The sequence below is a fragment of the Centruroides sculpturatus genome, unplaced genomic scaffold, assembly GCF_000671375.1.
Source record: "Centruroides sculpturatus isolate CEXI.00-Female unplaced genomic scaffold, Cexi_2.0 scaffold1967, whole genome shotgun sequence".
Taxonomy (NCBI): domain Eukaryota; kingdom Metazoa; phylum Arthropoda; class Arachnida; order Scorpiones; family Buthidae; genus Centruroides; species Centruroides sculpturatus.
The window spans coordinates 23,963-36,351 of NW_019392622.1; the positions used below are offsets into that span (position 1 = coordinate 23,963).

The 12,389-nt window shown below is 32.7% G+C and overlaps 1 pseudogene; it reads left to right on the forward strand.

The window, feature by feature from the left end:
- The first annotated feature begins 6,748 nt into the window (after positions 1 to 6,748).
- Positions 6,749 to 12,158, forward strand: LOC111617739 (annotated as a pseudogene).
- The last annotated feature ends 231 nt before the right edge of the window (positions 12,159 to 12,389 follow it).

Below are 12,389 nucleotides of genomic sequence, written 5' to 3' on the forward strand. Positions count from 1 at the left end.
TCGAGACCAAAATTTAAAAAACGTGAACATCACACAGATTAATATGTACCCCTAAGTCTCTGGAACGGAATACATGCACCAGTGAACCTACAACTACGCGATTTATATTTTAATAATAATTAAATTCACTTAGCATTCAAAACTTGTGAATTTTGAAAAAAACAAATTTGCTGATTAAATACGGACAACCCTTTAACTGAAGTAAAACGGATTTTCTCCTTGCTATGGATGTCTGCCTAGTTCAGTTCAGCCACATTCCGCTACAGTTCGCCTTTATTAACAGTTCGAAATGGAGTGGTTCCATAATACCCGCAGTGTTCCATAATACCACCTTCTCCTCTACGATTTAAGCAATATTTATTGAAAATTAAATTTAAACTATTGAAACTGATGGAGGGATTGCTGAAAGTATAAGGTTATCTGGTGAACTCACCTCTTATGTTTCATATAAATACCGTTTACCCTTAATTTTTCCCCATTGTTAGGTTTAGATGAATCTCGTAATATCGCGAGCTATGACTTATAATCAGGCGTATGTTATGGATTTTTACCGCAATAAACAAAAAGCTTAAATATGTACATGAAAACAGAGCCATTTTTTCCTAGTGAATATAATGGTAAACAATACATAATACAATTTTTGTTGTAATTTCATTTATTCACTTTTTACACAGTTAAAATATGCACACCATACAATTGAAGTAATATTTATTTCTTTTACGTTAAAGAAATGTTTAATTTTAATAAATTCAAATTTGAATGTGTTTGAATTGTTGTCTTGTATCATGTTATATCTTTTAATTAATAAAGCAATTTTGTATTTTCAGTCAAAATTTTAAATAAATTCTTCTCGGTCTCTGTCAATACATCTATAAAAGAATTTATGAATATCAACACTAACGAAAACACGAAATGGATGTGTGCAGTGAAATTTTTTATAATGAATATTTTTGTGTTTTCACATACAATAATTACTCTGTTTCTTTCACCTTCAGTAGGTAAGTAAATTTAGATATTGGAGAGGTTGAGGCCGACAGTCAAACTTCTAGGCTTATAGGAAAGCGGCGCTGAACGTCCGACGTACACGTTTTCGCGTTTAAAACTTCGGCCTCAACCTCGCTACTAAATATTAAATTTTAACTTGGTAAGAAAAGTAAAATTACTGAAAATAAAAGTGAAATTTACAGATTATTTTCGTTTTAACTTTTACTACTATGTTATATAACAGAAGGAAAGTATGGTCATCCTAAGGGACCTTCGAAACGTCGAGAAATGTAAACAAATTCGGGTATTATTTTGTATATTATGGATATTAGTATGTGTGCCACGATTTTGTTTATCCTGTCTAAAGCTTAATAATTCTTTTTATTTTCCTCAAAAATTTCTGAAATTTTATGCAGTAATTTGAGTGCTAGGCTGTTATAACGAGGTAAATTTTAATGAGTAACGGTCATTGAGCTGAGGAAATAAAGAGTGCCGTGTGTATCTCCAGTATGGTCGTACTTAATAACGATTTTATTTTTAATTGACACTTACAATTTTTTATAAAATCCTACGCCCGGTATTTGTCATTTTATAACAGTTAAAGATAAAGAAATTTAAAAAATGAAACATGATAACAGATGGCGTTACCAAACGTTACCGTGAAAGTTAAGCAATTCTTTGCTGAATTTTTTTCAAAGTAAAACTATTATTGCATTCTTCTAGTCTTCTGTATGTCTCCCTGCACTGAATGAGAAGACTGGTTTCTGAAATACTAGCGAAATCGTTAATCAACGTTTTTTATATGATCAAGTTAGATTCTGTCTTCTTTAAAATTCCTCTTTTTTATGCATTTTATGACACTGTATACTTCATCCTTTCTTATAGGGATTAACTTGTTTTGTTTCGTCTATTGTTCATTCATTTCTTATCTTTTGCTTTTGGTGTTATTTTCATGATATTTGTAGGCCATATAATAGAATATTTCAACACAGCGAATTGTTTCTATGGTGTTCCTGTTAGTTACATTTTGTTTTTTTAGAGCAAAATACACTTTCTTTCGAATACAGGATTTTCGTTTAGCTAGTCGGAAATTTTGTTATTTAAAACTTTTTTCGTTACCAGATCTTAATTGAACTAAATTATTTAATATCTTCTATTGTGTGTTTCCTCGTTATTTTACATTGTTGAACATATTCTACTGCCGAATTTAGATCATATTTTTTTGTCTTAAATTACGTTTCTTCATCAATTTTCCTGTTTTTAATGTAAGTTTCTTTCTGGTTTTCTATCTTCTTTCAAGTTGTTGTAAGCTTCTGATTAGTAGTCTGTTCATTTCTGTAATATCCATTTTTCAAAATCTCGAATTGTTTCTTTAGTTTTAATTGAAAATTATTTCGGTGTTTTTGAATACTTCAAACATTAATGAACTTTCTAAAAGTTATTCAGTTTCAATTTTAGAATTTTCGCTTAGTATCGGTTGATATCTCGATATTCTTTGATAACTGCCTTAGTTGAAGTTGTTGGAAACTTTGTAGTCAGGTGTTACAAATTTGTAGTCTCGACAGCTCTGCTTCCTGTTTTATTTTTTTACTGAAACTATAGTTCTTAATTTTCGCCATCTTCCTTTTCTTTAATTCTAACACTCAGGTCAGCATGATTTTTTTTATAATTAATGACTTCTACTTGCCTATAGAAATCTCTAGTATCCTCATAAGAATAGGATAGTTGTTGGTGCATAAAATTGGATCATTTGTATGTTGAATTTTTTTAAATATTGTAAATAATTTGAGACTCTGTTTGATAAACTGTCGAACACAAAAATATAGTTTTGCTATTTCGCGTGAATAAGAAAGAGTGTCTAGTCTTGTTGTCATTTGTCGCCTGTATTAAATACCTCTCCACTGATGACTTGAATATTATTTTCTTATTTTGTTTTAATCTCAAACACTTGTAACATATATTAGTTCGTTCTGTCTAAATATTTTCGTGTTTGTAAATAAATTTTAGGTAAAACACGTAGTCCATTGTACGTAGCCAAAGTCATTTTTGTACACCAGCCTGGTCTAACGATCTGATTCTTTGTTCCTCTTTTTATTTCTTTCTAGCTTCTTCTATAACCTGAGATAGTTCGACTGCTGGAGACCGAAAGTCATATAATCTGCCGATGATACATGGATAATGCTATAGGAAACTTGGCTTGCCTGCAGACTGGCAAGTGTGTGAATGAATAAATCTCAACCGCACTTGTTCGCCATTGGCTAGACATGATGGGTACTAACAAACTGCTCCCACGTAATGATGGGAATACTGTTTTAAAGGGGGATTACCAGAAGTTATCCTAATAAAAGTTTATTGTTCTCATACAGCTATATACAATCTTATAGCTAACAGAAATTGCAATGTATCGCATATGATAAATATAAAGATATCTAAAAATTTTTTCCATACAACTGTCTATTACGTATGACAATACAGTTGTATTATTACAAGGAAATAGTTATTATAGTTTATTTACATATACTGTATATACCAGAAATTTATTTTCATTAAACTTTAATTTATTTTAAAGCTTATTATGGTCCATGGCAAAAAATACATGGATTCTGAAAACGGTTAAATAACAATAAGTATGATACATATGTTAACACATGTAACTTATGTGTAGAATGCATGATCATGTTAATATTTTATTGTTCTAAATGCTCTATTAGGAAAAATTATGCATGTACAGCGGCATTCGATTTCAAATTTATTACATTTGCATAATCCTGTTTACAATAATATTCAATGATGCGTCTTTTTACTAAATTTTTTATTTTATATAAAATTTTTGCGATATTTCTATTAATTTTATATTTAAAAATTTTACAATGCTGGTACCAAGGTGATAGATTTTTGTCGTTTCAATTATACTTCCGCCTCATGTTCTTTTATCCTTTTTTCGAGTCTTCTTCCTGTTTCTCTTATGTAGCATTTTAGTCTTGGACATGTACATAATATTTTATAAATTATTCTGTAAGCTCCAAATTATTTCTTTGTATTTTTTTATCTTTTTTATTAAAAAAATTATATCAATTCATCTGTTTTTTTTTTGCTTCACTTCTATACAAATAGAAAATTTATTATATTGTATTATATATTTTTCCTATAGATGATTTATATATGGGAACTGGATATATGACATGTCAACTTTTTCATTTTTAACGTTATGTTTATTATTTATATGTTATGTTACCAGCAAAACCCGATTTCAGGCCAAACTAGTTTATCCTACACATGTCAAGCCAAACTAGTTTAGCCTAGGATAATCTAGTTTGGCCTAAATACTTTAGGCTTTACTAGTTAGACTTAGGCCGAATTGATTTAGAATTATTATTTAAGTCAGGCCTGGCCAACCCGAATTGTTTCTCGGGCTACTTTGATCACGCGTAACATTTCGGTGGGCCACAATTTAGGCACACGTGCTTTTAAAAAAGTAAAATAAATACAAAGTGCATAAGATTTCATTGTTATATCAAGAGTTCGTACTCTCACTTGCACATTATAACAATGACACATGTAAATTTTCATTTATTTAATTGTTTTGGTATACACAAAACAGAAATCGAAACTTTTAATAGATATATAATATCGCTTAGCAAACTACACAATTTAATGTGACGGGCCGCGGGATGGCCAGGCCTGATTTAAGTACATTAATGGTTAAAATAAAATTAAAAAGTAATCAATTAGATGAACAATACAGTAGACCCCCTATAACATTGTTGATAATTCTGTTTTATATGAATTCCACGTTGTACGAGTCACTTAGATTTTACAAATACGTGAGCCGTTCACAGCCCGGCACACGTATTTATAAAATCTGACTCGTACAACGTGGAATTCATATACAACGGAATTATCAACAGTGTTATAGGGAGTCTACTGAATTTATTCAAACATAGTCTACTTAATTATAAAAAACGGTATTGATTAGAAGTGACACAACACTTGTACAAAACTATAAAATACAAATCGACTGCTCAGAGCAAGAGGGTTACAACTCAAAATTTTCGATGTTTTAGTTATTGTACTTATGGGAATGCTTGTATCGAGTTCTATCTTATGTATAAAGGTTATATCTCTAAATGGCTTATTATGGCTCTGGGACGTACATATAACAGTTTTGCAATATGCTAATACACTCTGTTATTGAATTCAAGAGGGTTACATTTTGAGTTGTAACAGTTTTCAGCTTTCAATTAATTGCATTCTTGGTGAAAGAAAGTTGCATATAAAGTTGCAACTCTTTTGCATTCAAAATCTATCTATCTATATAACCCAAAGACCACTGATGGAATAATAGAAGATGACTTCCGGGGAAAACATGAAAGCAGAAAGAAAACTGATGAGGAAATACTGAAGAATGTGAAAGAACACATACTGTCTTTTGAACATGTTGAATCACACTATTGTAGAAGAAATTCAACCAAACAGTATTTAGATGGCAGCTTAAACATTAGTGAAATGTATCAGCTATACACAGACTATTGCAGAGAAAAAGAATTACCACTTGTTAAAAAACACATTTACTCAACGGTGTTTCATTCACTTAATTTTTCATTTCATCAGCCGAAAAAAGATCAGTGTTATATATGTACTGGATATAAGAACAGTACAGATACAGAGAAATTACAATTGCAGGACAATTATAACACACATATAAAAGAAAAAGAAATGTCAAGAGCTGAAAAGACTAAGGACATTGAAGCAGCAAAACAGGATACAAATAAAATTGCTTGCTGCTTTGATCTCCAAGCAGTTCTCCCTTCACCTTGTGGTGAGTGCTCTTCCTTATACTACAAAAGGAAACTCTCATGTTACAACTTTACAATTTATGATATTTCAAACAGTAAGGGCCACTGTTATTTTTGGCATGAAGGCTTGGCCAAACGAGGTTCAAATGAAATTGGAACATGCCTCTATAAGTTCATTACTTCATTGCCCAATACAGTTAATGAAGTAGTTTTGTTTTCAGATAATTGTGCAGGGCAGAACAAGAATAAATTCATTGCTTCATTACTTTTATACTGTGTAAATAATATAGACCATATTAACACTATTACTCACAAATTTCTCATTCAAGGGCACACACAGAATGAGAATGATTCAATGCATTCCACCATTGAGCGTGAAAAACGAAGAGTTGTTAAAGGTGGGACAATAACACTACCTGCTCAATGGGTACCAGTACTGAAATTAGCCAAGAAAAAAGGCAGCGTTTATAATGTGACTGAACTAGATACAGCAGATATCTTCAATTTGAAAGACTTATCACAACAAATGGGAAACAATTTCTCCAAAAATGAAAATAATAATTTAGTGAATTGGCCCAATATTAAGATCATTAAGGTCATGAAACAAGATCCTTATACCATCTTCTACAAGCACTCATATGCGCAAGAGGATTTTGAAAAGTTAAACATTCGACAAAGAATGAGAGGTAGATCTGCCAAAGTCATGCTGCACCCAGCTTATTCTTCACCACCAGGGATAGATGCTGGAAAGAAGAAAGATTTGCTGGACTTGTGTAAAAGTGGTGTCATTCCAAGCATGCATGCATCATTTTATAATTCTCTGAAAGTTTCCAGTAGTGTTGAAAAAGACTGATCTCTAATTTGCTTGATAAAACCATAGCACAATTAGTGATACTTTTTTAATGGCTGTGTTAATTTTTTGTGAACTTTCTTACTTTTGTTTTTATTGTTTGTCATGTTTGAACAACATGGGTCTCATAAAACCAGAATGTAACATTACATTTTTCTGTTCTGTTAAAATAAATACTGTAACTTTATATAAAATGTATATTATTATGTAATGGCAAACAGCTGTTCTAAGTAAAAAAGAATGGCAAACAGTTGTAACTGAGAAAACAATAATGACATTTTGAATGCAAAACTGTTGCAACTCAAAAAATATGTAATAATATAACAGAGAAAATACATTTAAATAATATTATTATTCCAACTCAATGTAATGACTATAATTAACATTCAAACCAAATTCCATTGATTTTAAACAATTCCCTGATTTATCAGCTGGAATTGAAAACTTTAAATGGCTCTGCTGAAAAATCTATATTTTTGAGTTGTAACTCTCTTGTTCTGAGCAGTCGAAATAAGCTAATCAGTACTTATCAGTTTGTATTTTTTTATTAAGCCATGCACTTTTAAAGGTGCATGTCTTAAAGGTAATTAACTTTCGAAAATATTTTCAAAAATTCAAACAAAATAATAAAAATAATTTATAAAGTCAAACTAAACTTAAAAATAAACTTGTTCGTGTTTTTTAGTGTAACATATGGAATATTTAATCTTTTATTTATTTTTACAGGGTGGGTTAAAATGTACCTAGGTAACCACAATGGCGGCACTTCAGACTGTTTCGTGCTGCCGGCTGACTCTTCCCAAAGGGGAGCCGCCGGCAGGCCGCCCATTGTTCAACGTCACTAGTTATTGATTCACGGTAGTTCTTGAACAAAAGAAAAAAAGGAAACATCTACTAAAAATGTAATTAACCTAACCGAAGCACCGCCATTAGAGTTACCTAAATACTGTACACTTTAATCACTGGGTGTACTGTGGTGGCATTTCTAATTATACATAATCATTAATTTTTTTACATTGGCACCTATTTGTAGTACAGTAAATACAGTAAATCAGTTCGGCCTAGGCCAAACTAGATTATCCTAGGCTAAACTAGTATATCCTGACATGCATAGGATAAACTAGTTTGGCCTAGCACAAACCAGTTTGGCCTGAAATCGGGTTTGGCCGGTAACATATATAACATTAATACCACTTACTTATGATGTTCTTCGAGTAGTTATTTCATGAATATTTTTTAAAATGCTGTTTTGTTTTTGTTTTAATACCTTCTTGTAATGTCGTTCTATTCAACGTTTTTTTAAAATTCTGTCAGAAATGTATTTCTCTTGATTTCTATTGGGCAATATGATTTATAGTTAATGATTTTTTTAGTATTACATGATTTCTTGCGGGCTTGCTTAATATTTAGTTCGAAGAGGAGTCAATAAATTAAGCATTTTTAGTGATAAGTGTCTCCATGTAAAGAGCGGCTGATTATTACAGGAGAAGGCAACGGAATACCACCTCTTAATCTATTCCCAAGATATCACTATGGAGAGGAAACCTACATCAATGGCCTCTAGTCCCGGGCAGCCCTTAGATGGGTAAGTGGTGCGAAGAATCTCCCGGCTCAACATAGTGAAATCAAAAATCCGTATCGCCACATGGAATGTGAGAAGCCTTATTATGGCTGGTAAGTTTGACAATGTAATTAAAGAAACCCGAAGATTAAAAATAGATATTCTAGGAATTAGTGAATCACGCTGGTTTGGTTTTGGCGTATACCAAAATGAGCACGGAACGCTTTACTATTCAGGAAACAATGACCAAGACCAATACCACCGAAATGGGATGGAGATATTTGTTTCTGCAAAACATACGCAATGTGTTATCGGCCATTCACCAATATCGGATATGCTGATGATACTGCAAATACATGGTCAACCTTTCAGGATTAATATAATACAAGTATACGCCCCAACATTTACCAATAATAATAAAGACGAGCTAGAAGACTTATACAACTCTATCGATAAGATACTTGGCAAACTAAAAAAGGATAATATCACCATGATTATTGGTGATTACAACGCTAAAGTTGGCATGGGAAGACGGGAAGATCTGATAGGAGACTTTGGGTTGGGTCTAAATAATGAGAGAGGGGACAGACTTTTTGAATTCTGCCAGGAAAATGATATGGTAATTAGGAACACTTGATTCAAATTACCAAAAAGAAGACTCTACACCTGGAAATTACCTGCTGATAACAATCAATCACCAATTAGAAACCAGATAGACTACGTACTCATTAATAAACGTCGCAGAAACTGCGTAACACGAGTGACAACATACCCTGGCGCAGATATTGGTTATGACCATGTTCTACTGGTGGCAGACATCAAACTAAAATTAAAGGCAATTAAACCAAAGTGCAGAAGCCAACACTATGATATTACGAGAATAAAAGTATCACAATTTAGAAAACAAGTAGAAGAAAAATTGAATAAGGAGCTAGGCAACTTGAAAAATAATAATTATTCTGACATACAAACACTATGGGAAGATCTGAGGGACATCTTGATCAAAGTCTGTCACAAAAACCTAAAATCAATCTGTAAAGTCAAGAAGAAAAGATGGATGATGGAAGAGATACTGGACTTAATGGAAAAACGAAGACTAACAAAAAATGACGCAAAAACTTACAAACGTATCAATGACATTATAAAGGTAGAGATTAAAAAGGCCAAGAAGGAATGGATAAAGAGAAACTGCAACGAAATTGAAAATCTCGAAAAAGAACATAATATGTTCCAGATGCATAAGAAAATCAAAGAAATGACAGGTTCATTCAAGTGTCAACGCTTTAATATACTAATGGATGCTAATAACAGTCGTATTATTGATGAAAATGAACTGAAAAACACGTGGAAACATTACGTTGAAAAACTTTTTGATGAGGAAAGACCAACACCCATAAATAAAGACCCAATAGAAGGTTATGAAATACTCGACGAAGAAGTAAAGCATGCCATTCATATCGCAAAGAATAAGAAAACTCCCGGACCTGACGAAATCCCGACTGAAATTTTGAAAGTGATCGAAGATGATAATATTAAACTAATTACTAGATTATTCAATCAGATCTACAATACTGGCACAATACCCAAAGACTGGTTAAAATCAACCTTTATAACAACCCCTAAAACAAGTCATCCTAAAAGTTGTAGCGACTATAGACTCATTAGTCTTATGTGACATGTTATGAAGATATTTCTACATATTATACATGCAGAGGCGGACTAAGGCTAAAGCGGGCCCTAGGCAACATTGTAATTCCGGGCCTATTTTTAAAATTAAAAACCTAATTTTTGGGGCTTCAAAAATTACGGGCCATAGGCACGTGCCTAGGTTGCCTAGGCCTTAGTCCGCCCTGTATACATGCCAGGATATATAAAAAATGTGAGGAGTTTCTTGAGAAAACTCAATTTGGATTCAGAAATGTTTTTGGAACAAGAGAAGCCTTGTTTAGTATCAACGTCCTTCTCCAGAGATGTTGTGAACAACAAAAAGACATATTTGCTTGTATAGACTACTAGCAGACCCCTCCACGTGTTGTTGTGGCTCAAAATGTATCTATTATAAATGTATAACACTTCCATCATGGGGGGAATTTTTCGAAAAACCCCTTAGTGTACATTTTCTTGACGTACCCTATTAAAACGCAAAAAACCGCATCTGAAATAGTATAATAGAAGCCAAGTTCTTCACAGTAAGCTTTAATCCTGTCCCTCCCCCCACAGGGGGAATATTGAAAAATCCCTTTGTAGTGTATATTCTGTTGACGTACCCTATTAAAACGCAATCAAAAACGCAAAAAAAAACTTCATCTAAAATAGTATAAATAGAAGCAGAGTACTTTACGGTAAGCCTTAATCCTGTCCATCTCCCCCGGGGGGATTTCGACACATATATTATATAAAAACACGTGCGTATTCAAATGCAGCGTTGTATCAAAATTTCAAAGGAATCAGTAGGAACAAATGAACATTACATTTTAATTTATATAGATAGATAGAAGATGATCTGCTTTAGTTCATTTTCACAGAAAAGCATAATGCCTCACAGAAAAGCAAACTTCGGGCGTCGTACTCGTAGCGCCATCTGTTGAACAAAAAAGCCTTAACCATAGACGATATCATTTAATTTATATGAATGTTTAACGGAATAATATACAGTATATGTTCACCCCGAGGTTCCATTCTAAATATTGGTGAAAGAATTTTTGAAATCGGATGAGTAGTTTCGGAGATTACCTGCTGCAAAGAAACTTACATACATACAAACATTACCTCTTTATAATATTAGTATAGATTAGTATAGATGAAAAGGCTTTCGATAGTGTGAAACACTCCAAATTAATAGAGATCCTACACCAAGTTCAATTAGATGGCAAGGACATCAGAATAATTCAAAATTTATACTGGGGTCAAACAGCAGAAGTCAAGTTAGGAACAGTGAAAACAGCAGAAACTGAAATACAGAGAGGAGTCCGGCAGCAGAGAGAAACTGAAATACGGAGCTGCATTCTTTCGTCCCTGTCGTTTAATCTGTACTTAGACAAAATTTTCAAAAATGCCTTAGAAAACTTAAATTATGGGATTAAAATCAACGGCTTAATTCTTAACATCATTAGATATGCTAATGATACACTAATCATATGCGACAGCCTAGAAGGCTTATAGATACTACTAAACAAAATTAACTCAGCAGGAATTGATGCCGGTCTCAAAATAAATGAAAACAAAACTAAATTTATGATTTTTAGTCAGACCCCACACAGAGAGGCACAACTTGTTCTTGAACAAACAAAAATTGAATGGGTCAAACAGTTTAAATACTTGGGAAGCATAATTACAGAAAATCTAGATTCAGGGAAAGAAATTAAATGCAGGATAGCAGCAGGTAGAGCATCCTTCCAAAAAATGAAAACCCTGCTCTGCAACAACAATTTAAATTTGAAATTGCGGCAACGCATGGCCGAATGTTATATTTGGTCAGTTCTCCTCTATGGTGTGGAAAGCTGGACATTAAAAAGGAATACAGAAAGAAGACTGGAGGCATTTGAGACGTGGATTCACAGAAGAATGCTGAGAGTCCCATGGACGAATTGAGTTACCAACAACAAAATTCTAAGAAGAGCAAGAACACAGAAAATTACTGTCAACAATCAAATGCAGAAAGATTGCATACTTGGGACATATCACTAGAGGAGAAAAATACAAAATCCCACAACTAATCCTCAATGGAAAGATTGAGGGAAAGCGTGAACGAGGCAGAAGACATTTATCATGGATGGACAATATTAAAAAATGGACAGGCATACAAAACATTGGGGAGGTAATGAGAACGGCCGAAGATAGGAACTCTCTCTTCTTGGTGATCGCCAACGTCCGGGGGACCGGCATGATACGTGAAGAAGAAGAAGAAGATTTCTTGTACTTACGAAAACATAGTTTTTATTATTTTTTGAGGGTAATGACTAAATAATTCATTTCCTGGTTATTTTCATCTTCGTATGTAAACTTTAAATTATTATTTAAGTTACTTGCATACTTTTTTATATTTTTTTCTGTAGTTATTTGTGAATTTTATATTATTATAACATCATTGACGTATCTCGCATAGTAACGAATAATTTTAAAATGTTATATTCTGTAATCTATTACAATGAACCAGATGAATGCCAATTTCGGTCTGATAACTGAGCCCATTGCAATT